Consider the following 9,434-nt stretch of genomic DNA (forward strand, 5'->3'; position numbering starts at 1 on the left):
ATTGTATTTTTGGGGGCAATTAATTGAATGCTTATTTATTTATTTATTGAGCATTTATTTATTTATGTATTTATTTTATATACGGTAGAGCTGTTCCTCCATAAATAAAAAAATCTTGTCTGTGCAAAGCCTAAAAACAGATTTATGTAAACATCCTGTCAGGTAAACTAGGCCATGAAAATACAATATGGAAGTTTCACTACTGCTCTCTAATTAGAGTATCTTAGTGGCACAAATGGGAGAATTATCCTGCCATAATGCAAGAGCACATCATTTCAATTTGAGAAAAGAATTTCATCTTCTTGAACTCAAAACTTATAATGCTCACACTCAAAACATGGGCTCTCTCTCAAATATTTTCTCTTCTCTCTTTGTTTCTTCTCTCAGATTTAATGCTTCTTACACAGATATTTTCTCCTCTCGCTTCGCTTGCCTCCTTCTCTTCGCGCACAATCCGCGCTCTGCACGAGTCTCAGATACGCTCGCAAACCCGTAGGCTCTGCTTGCGGATTTTTTTTTTTTTTTGCTCTCTCGGACTGCAGTTGGATCGTCGCCTAGCAACCATTCCAGCCAATAGAACGACAGCCTGGGAAAGGGTGTGCTTGTTTAACCCTACGGAGTGTGCCTGTGCTACTACGCCCCTTATAAGAGCGTCAGCTGAAACTGCTATTTACTGTAGCTTGTGGCTGATTGTTGTTTCAAAATAGAAAACCTGGTTTCATTTCTTAGTTATGCCCTGGATTTTGTAGCGTTTGTGGACGCTACATCGCTACTTGATCAAAACAATAACGTCACTACAGGAAAGTTACTTCATAAATAAAGCAGCGACGCTACGATCAAGCTACTGGAAAATGTAGTTAAACTAATAGCTTCGCTACATGTAGCGGCGCTACTGCCCATCACTGGTGAACATTGTGTGCTATGTGTTAAGACTCACTTTTTACACTGAGATCTGTGGAGTATGAGGTTTCTCCAGTGGCAAACTGTGTAGTACAAGTCAAAGGTTTTCTGTTGTCTTCCCGAGATCCAATAAATGTTAGATTGGACTTGGATGTAGTTATAACTAACTTGTTAGTAGTTTGTTACTTCACTCTGCATGTCTGAATAGTTCCATTCAATTGTCAGTCTATTTTTTTTGCACTTGTAGGACACAGAACAAATCACACTCTTTGCCACACCCTCTGTCAACTCTCCTGGTGATTCATTCATTTTGATTTCTTCATTAGGACATTTAACAAAGCAAATTGAGAGTTTTTTTTATTTATTTTATTTTACCTTCTAAGGAATATTTAAAGTAACAGAATTTAAATACCAACATCTATATTTATACTTATATTCGACATGTATTTGAAGCTCGCTTTTGGCACTCTGTCCACCAGCATATCTCACAGTGCACTCCACCCTGCTGTGGTCTTCCTGAACAGTCCATGTTCTTTCAATTTTTCTTTCCCAAATCCCTTCTGACACTGGGGTGTCGAAAATGTGGTCTGTTCCAGGTATCCCATCCAGAGACAGGGCAGGGGGTGCAGCAAAACATGTATGCTGCACTATACAGGCAACTCTGCTTTTTTCCCCCACCCTAGGGAGATCAATTATGCTCAGTTGTGGAGCTTGTGCATGGTCTATAAGGTCAAAGAAAGATTTTAAGTTAATCGATTATGACACGTAGGTAGATCCCAGAAAAAGAGGAAAGGGAAAAATGGCCCAGAATTTAGCATAAATGATTATTTTCTTTTTTGACAATTATATATCTAATTATCAGTGTTGGGCAAGCTACTTGTCCAGTGTAGTGAGCTAAGCTATCAGTTACTCAACAATAAATTAAGCTTCACTACACAAAAGCTACCACCTAAAGAATTATAGCAAGCTAAGTTACACTAATGTGTTAAAAGTAGCTTAACTACATCAGAAGCTACTTAACGTTGTACCAACCTAATGTCAATTCAAAATGAGTCTGATGCACTGGTTAAAATATGTATTAAAGATCAGCCAATGACATAACACAGTGTAAACATTGCTTTATGATCAGCATATTAAAATAAAAACTAAAGTAATTACTAGTAGACAAACTAGTAAACAATCTGCTGTTATTAGAACCAAATTAAAGGTACTGTGTAGTGTTCTACACACCGAGACATGGCTATGAGTTTGCATTCATTGGACATCTCTAGGGAAAACGAAACCCTACAAAAGACCTCAATTAAACAGTTGATTCAAGTAACAAACAAAACTGTTTACAAAAGAAGGTGAAAAAATAAAGAAGCTAATTAAGAGATACATATATATATATATATATATATACAGGTGCTGGTCATAAAATTAGAATATCATGAAAAAGTAGATTGATTTCAGTAATTCCATTTAAAAAGTGAAACTTGTATATTATATTCATACATTACATACAAACTCATATATTTCAGATGTTTATTTTGTTTAATTTTGATGATTACAAATGACAACAAATGAAAATCTCAAATTCATCATATCAGAAAATTAGAATATTACTGAAGACCAATAAAAACAAAGGATTTATAGAAATGTTGGCCAACTGAAAAGTATGAACATGAAAAGTATGAGCATGTACAGCACTCAGTATTTAGTTGGGCCTCCTTTGGCCTGTATTACTGCAGCAATGCGGCGTGGCATGGAGTCGATCAGTCTGTGGCACTGCTCAGGTGTTATGATAGCCCAGGTTGCTCTAATAGTGGCTTTTAGCTCTTCTGAATTGTTGGGTCTGGTGTATTGCATCTTCTTCTTCACAATACCCCATAGATTTTCTATGGGGTTAAGGTCAGGAGAGTTTGCTGGCCAATTAAGAACAGGGATACCATGGTCCTTCAACCAGGTACTGGTAGCTTTGGCACTGTGTGCAGGTGCCAAGTCCTGTTGGAAAATGAAATCTGCATCTCCAAAAAGTTGGTCAGCTGCAGGAAGCATGAAGTGCTCTAAAACTTCCTGGTATGTGGCTGCGTTGACCCTGGACCTCAGAAAACACAATGGACCAACACCAGCAGATGACATGGCACCCCAAACCATCACTGACTGTGGAAACTTTACACTGGACTTCAAGCAACGTGGATGAAGTGCCTCTCTTCTTTTCCTCCAGACTCTGGGACCTTGATTTCCAAAGGAAATGAAAAATTTACTTTCATCAGAGAACATGACTTTGGACCACTCACCAGCAGTCCAGTCCTGTTTCTCTTTAGCCCAGGCAAGACGCTTCTGACGCTGTCTGTGGTTCAAGAGTGGCTTGACACAAGGAATGCGACAGCAGAAACCCATGTCTTTCATACGTCTGTGTGTGGTGGTTCTTGAAGCACTCACTCCAGCTGCAGTCCACTCTTTGTGAATCTCCCCCACATTTTTGAATGGGTTTTGTTTCACAATCCTCTCCAGGGTGCGGTTATCTCTCTTGCTTATACACTTTTTTCGACCACATCTTTTCCTTCCCTTCGCCTCTCTATTAATGTGCTTGGACACTGAGCTCTGTGAACAGCCAGCCTCTTTAGCGATGACCTTTTGTGTCTTGCCCTCCTTGTGCAAGGTGTCGATGGTCGTCTTTTGGACAACTGTCAAGTCAGCAGTCTTCCCCATGATTGTGTAGCCTATAGAACTAGACTGAAAGACCATTTAAAGGCTTTTGCAGGTGGTTTGAGTTAATTAGCTGATTAGAGTGTGGTACCGGGGGCCATCAATTTTGAACCTTTTCACAATATTCTAATTTTCTGATATGATGAATTTGAGATTTTCATTTGTTGTCATTTGTAATCATCAAAATTAAACAAAATAAACATCTGAAATATATGAGTTTGTATGTAATGTATGAATATAATATACAAGTTTCACTTTTTAAATGGAATTACTGAAATCAATCTACTTTTTCATGATATTCTAATTTTATGACCAGCACCTGTATATATGTCTCACCATATAATTTAATTTCTACCTACATATTTATTCATTGTATTTTTGGAGGCAATTAATTGAGTGCTTATTTATTTATTTATTGAGCATTTATTTATTTATGTATTTATTTTATATACGGTAGAGCTGTTCCTCCAGCCTAAAAACAGATTTATGTAAACATCCTGTCAGGTAAACTAGGCCATGAAAATACAATATCGAAGTTTCACTACTGCTCTCTAATTAGAGTATCTTAGTGGCACATAGATATGGGAGAATTATCCTGCCATAATGCAAGAGCACATAACTTCAATTAGAGAAAAGAATTTCATCTTCTTGCTCTCAAAACTTATAATGCTCACACTCAAAACATGCGCTCTCTCTCAAATATTTTCTCTTCTTTCTCAAATCTTTGTTTCTTCTCTCAGATTTAATGCTTCTTGCACAGATATTTTCTCCTCTCGCTTGCCTCCTTCTCTTCGCGCACAAACCGCGCTCTGTTACACTCGCAAACCCGTAGGCTCTGCTTGCGGATTTGTTTTGCTCTCAGACTGCAGTTGGATTGTTGCCTAGCAACCTTTCCAGCTAATAGAACGACAGCCTCGGAAAGGGTGCGCTTGTTTAACCCTACTGAGTGTGCCTGTGCTACTACGCCACTTATAAGAGCGTCAGCTGAAACTGCTATTTACAGTAGTTTTGTGGCTGATTGTTGTTTAGAAATAGAAAACCTGGTTTCATTTCTTAGTTTTGCCCTGGATTTTGTAGCGTTTGTGGACGCTACGTCACTACTTGATCAAAACAATAACGTCGCTACAGGAAAGTTACTTGATAAATAAAGCAGCGACGCTACGGTCAAGCTACTGGAAAATGTAGTTAAACTAATAGCTTCGCTACATGTAGCGGCGCTACTGCCCATCACTGCTAATTATATATGTATATACTTACCGGAAACCATAATCTCAGTGCTTTTATCCAAAAATGAGTGTCCCTGTGAATGGTAGGAAGTAATTGGGTGCTCATCGATCCATGGGTAAAGTCGTTCCTGATTGTGATACATCTCCAGCCTTTCTATTTTAAGGCTACAATTCCCCTCTGACACAGAGCCTGTTAAACTTGTTTTCCCATCATATCTGTTCAAAATATTTCCTCCTTTTTGGTTGAATACAGCTGGATAGCCATTACTCTGGTACAAGTACCATAAAACTTGGAGGCCACCTGGCTGGGAATTACTGTAGGTAAACTTGCAAGGAATGATGATACATGACCCTTTTAATCCTGTCAAGCTTCTTGGAGTAGTGACAGACCATCCCAGATTGAGCATGTTTCCTGAAAAAAGCAAAATCCAAAGGGTAACAATTTTTGTTACATATTAGAATTAGCATTATCAATAAATAGTAACAGATATGCTAAGGAGAAAACTGTAAGCCTACATCTATATTCGCAACTTTATGTTGCTACTAGAGTGTCTTGTCTTTCTTTGTGCCTTGTGGCTGCTAAATGAATAGGCTGTTGTTTGCAATTAGCTATATTGACTCTTAAATCTTGACTCGCCATGTGTAATTCTTGCAATTCTAGACAATCAGAGTGATTCCATTGAATGCATTGCGGTGCATTCTAGAGGTGCCGGAAGCTGTTTTATTTTAGCCGCTTGATTGTTCAGGCAGAAAGACAATTGGTGAAAAACAAAGTTGATGAAAAGCAAAGTAGATCCTGTCAAGTTCAGAAATAAAAAAACTGCATGTGCAGACTGTGGATCACGTTGCCTGTTTTTTTATGTAATAAAAGATATGAAATAAATCAATCCAAAAATTGTCATATACAACGGGATAAATAAGTATTAAACATGCCACCATTTCTCTCAGTACATATATTTCTAGAGGCATTATTAACCTATTTTCACCACATGTGGGTAACAATCCATGCAATTCACACATGCAAAGAAATCAAACCATAAATGTCCAGAGCTTAAGTTATGTTTACCAAGGTGAAATCAGGGAAAGTGTACTGAAAACACTTACTGGAATGTATTTAATACTTTGTACAAAAGCTTTTGTTGGCAATGACAGCTTCAAGACACCTTCTGCGTGGAGAAATTAGTCACATGCGTTGCTTAGGTGTGACTTCAGCCCATTCTTCCACACCAACAGTCTTCAAATCTTGAAGGTTTCATTGGCTTTTTCTATGAACTGATCTTTAGTTATTTCCATAGATTTCATATTGGATTCAAGTCAGGTGATTGGGCCATTCTTTGAGAGTGTCCTTGGCTGTCTGTTTGGGATCATATTCTTTCCGAAATGTCCACCTATGTTTTATCTTCATCATCCTCTTAGATGGCAGCAGATGTTTATCAAGAATGTCTCTTTACATTTTTCTGTTAATCCTTACTTCAATTATTTAAAGTTTACCAGACTCATATGCTGAAAAACAGCCCCACAACAAAATGTTCTAACCTCCAAACTTCACTGTTGGTCTGATGTTTTTGGGGTGAAGTGCAGTGCCATTTGACCCCCAAACGGGATGTGTATTATGGCATCCAAAAAGATAAATTTGGCTTCATCTGATCAGACTAAATTCTCCCAGTATTTCACAAGCTTTTTTAAATGTTGTGAAGCAATCTTTAAACGAGCTTCAACATGCTTTTTCTTCACCAATGGAGTCTTCTGTGGTGAGCATGCATGCAGGCCGTGGTAGTTGAGTGCATTACTTATTTTTTTTTTCTTTGAAAAAATTATACCTGCTAATTTCAGGTCTTTCTGAAGCTTTCGACAGGTGGGCTCTGGCTCTTGGACAACTCTTCTGATAATTATTTTCCCTCCTCTTTCAGAAATCTTGCCAGGAGCACCTGGTCATGGTTGTTAATGGTGGAATGATGTACTTTCCACTTCCGGATTATGGTCCCAATAATGCTCACTGGAACATTCAGAAGTTTAGAAATCTTTCTGTAACTAATGCTATCATTATGATTTGCAACACTAAGGTTGCGATGGTCTTGAGAAAGCTCTTTACTTTAACCATCATGAGATGTTTCTTGTGTGATAACAGAGACACCTTTTTATAAGTCATCCTTTGAGACTGAACCAGCTGATATTAGTTAATTACGGCTGGTGACTTGGCTTTCCATGTCTTTTTGCCCCTCCCTTCCTTTATATGTTCAATACTTTTTCCCTGTTCCATTCCACATTATTACAACTCACTTAATTTCTGGAAATCTATGGTTTGATTTCTTTGTATGTGTGGACGGCATGGATTGATACGAACATCTGACATGTCAATAGCACCTCTAGTAATATACTGAGAGAAATGGTGGTGTGCTTAATAATTATTTTACCTGATGTATGTGGGATAAAATGCTATAGTGGAGGATATTTCTGTCAAATTGTATATAAAATTGCAGTGCTGTGTTTGACGCAGGTTTCTCAGCTAAAGAACGTCTTAATGACAATCCTTAAATTGTTTTAGAAAAAACAAGAAAGAAAAAAAATTTTTTAAGAAAAAATTATGTATTTAAATTTTCTCCACCATACAATGCTTGCTTTAAAGGAGGGAAAATCTAAGGTTATATCAGGATCACACATTCATGACATATCACAATAATAAAAAAAAAAAAACATTACATTCTACACATTTTAAATTCGGGAAATATTTTCTAGAGACTAGTTATAATAAAAATCTAAATACTTTAATATTTTAAATACAAATAGTGATTGGTGCCTACTTTTTACCAATATGGGGATACTCCTATCCTGGGTTGATCGTCCAGGAAAATGTGCAGAACATCTCAGATGATTTCCATGGTCTTTGGCTGATGGTGTGAATGTCAGTGTAGAAGTAGTTTTCCACCAAGTACCATCTTTGTAAGTATTGCTGGTAGCTGGCATGTTAGCATAGTTCCAAGTAAACGTCGGTTTATTGTTAGAGCAAGTGTATGAAACAGAACATGTTACCGTGCTTGCAACTCCTTCAAGATATTCACTTGATGAGGAGCTGATAGTCAATGATGAAAAAGAACCTGAAATAAAAAGAGGAGAATCATGACTGAAACACATTTACAGACATTTGGTTGATGATTTAGATATTAAGAGTTATCACTAACATTCTGCATAAAGGGTTTCAGATTTTTCTGCTGTTTTACCACCTGGATGCCTGACAGTGCACTCCACAACTTGGTAGTTTCTATCTAAGACTAAATCTGTTGTTAAAGAGGTTATAATAGTGCCATCAGACATCACATTGTGAGTTAAATATTCATTTCTCAGTGGGATGTTCAAGTAAAGATTTGGGCGATTGGTGGAGCATGTGTGTTCAGCAGAACATTTTACAGTTACAGTATTTCCAGCTTTTCTTTCACCGGTGATCGTAATCTCTGGATCCTTTGGTGAGCCTATGGAAGAAATGTAGAGACTTGAAAATATATCTTACAACTTATTATGTAATTGTGTTCAAGGTTTTAACTGAGAGCATACCAACTACTTCAATCGTCACAGTTGTCTCATAGAATGCACATGTGCTACTGCCAACATTTTCTGGATCCACCCAAGGATAAAGCTTCTGTCTGTGGTCATTCCATTTCACAGTTTCAATCTTAAGGTTGCAAGATTTCCGATATCCTAATACGCTGGTTCTTCCTTTATATAATGGTATGACATCATTTGGGTACCACTTGTCATAGACCAAAGGATATCCCCTGCTTACATACTAGTACCAAACCACTCGATCGGGTCTTCTAGGTGGATTCCAATAATAGTCAAAGCTGCAAGGGATGGTGAGGCAGGAGCCCAACAATCCCTTGATGTGTTTTGGCATTTTAACATCCCAGGCCTGGGATGTGCCGTAAAGAGAACCTGCAAGAAATAAAAACTCTGAAGTAAAAATGCATTACTTATTTCCAATGCAGATGGCATATAATGTCACACTATAGAATATTAAAATATAAAAGTACCCAAAATACAGAAGTGCACGACGAAGTGGCTAATCATCTTGACATAAGGGTATCTGTAAGAAAGGAAGAATATTAGTAAATTAATTATAAAAAAAAAGGTTTAAAAAACACTTTTTAAAAAAGCATATGCAAATTAACCCTGATCATTTTCTTGCTCTACTGGCTCTAAAAAACACACCCATCATGGGATTGGATTTTTCTCCTGCACAATTACTGATGGGCAGAGTCCTAAGAAGCAGTTTACCCAGCTCAAACGCAATGTTTAAATTAGCAATTCTAAAAAGTGCACAGTCTCTACTTCAATGCCACAAAAGAAAGCAGGGCCGTTTCAAAGTATTTAGGGGCACAAAAACAAATTCACTTGAAGTGTTATGCCCCTTCCGCAATATTCTGATAACAATGTACTTCTGTGTCATGAAAATCACTGAATTTGAATGTTCAAACTCTCCAAGATGTTACATCTTTCATACCTAACTTTTTGTTCACTTTAAAACATTCACATATCGTACAATGAATTGTGTGCTAAAGCTTCTGATGCAGTGAAAATTCCTGTTACTCATATTTTAAAATATTATAAGCATTTTGTGATTGA

At 37.4% G+C, this 9,434-nt stretch overlaps 1 long non-coding RNA gene and 1 pseudogene across 1 annotated transcript; both read right to left on the bottom strand.

Annotated features, from left to right (window-relative positions):
• Positions 1 to 1,385: 1,385 nt before the first annotated feature.
• LOC119783824 lies at positions 1,386 to 5,218 on the bottom strand. The gene is made up of 2 exons (XR_005280864.1): positions 4,849 to 5,218; positions 1,386 to 1,622 (listed from the first exon to the last, which is right to left on the bottom strand). It is a non-coding gene; the product is annotated as an uncharacterized LOC119783824 (long non-coding RNA).
• Positions 5,219 to 6,706: 1,488 nt separating this feature from the next.
• LOC119783755 lies at positions 6,707 to 8,889 on the bottom strand (annotated as a pseudogene).
• Between the last annotated feature and the right edge of the window lie 545 nt (positions 8,890 to 9,434).

The sequence above is a fragment of the Cyprinodon tularosa genome, unplaced genomic scaffold, assembly GCF_016077235.1.
Source record: "Cyprinodon tularosa strain WSP-4 unplaced genomic scaffold, ASM1607723v1 ctg210, whole genome shotgun sequence".
In the NCBI taxonomy this organism is placed as follows: domain Eukaryota; kingdom Metazoa; phylum Chordata; class Actinopteri; order Cyprinodontiformes; family Cyprinodontidae; genus Cyprinodon; species Cyprinodon tularosa.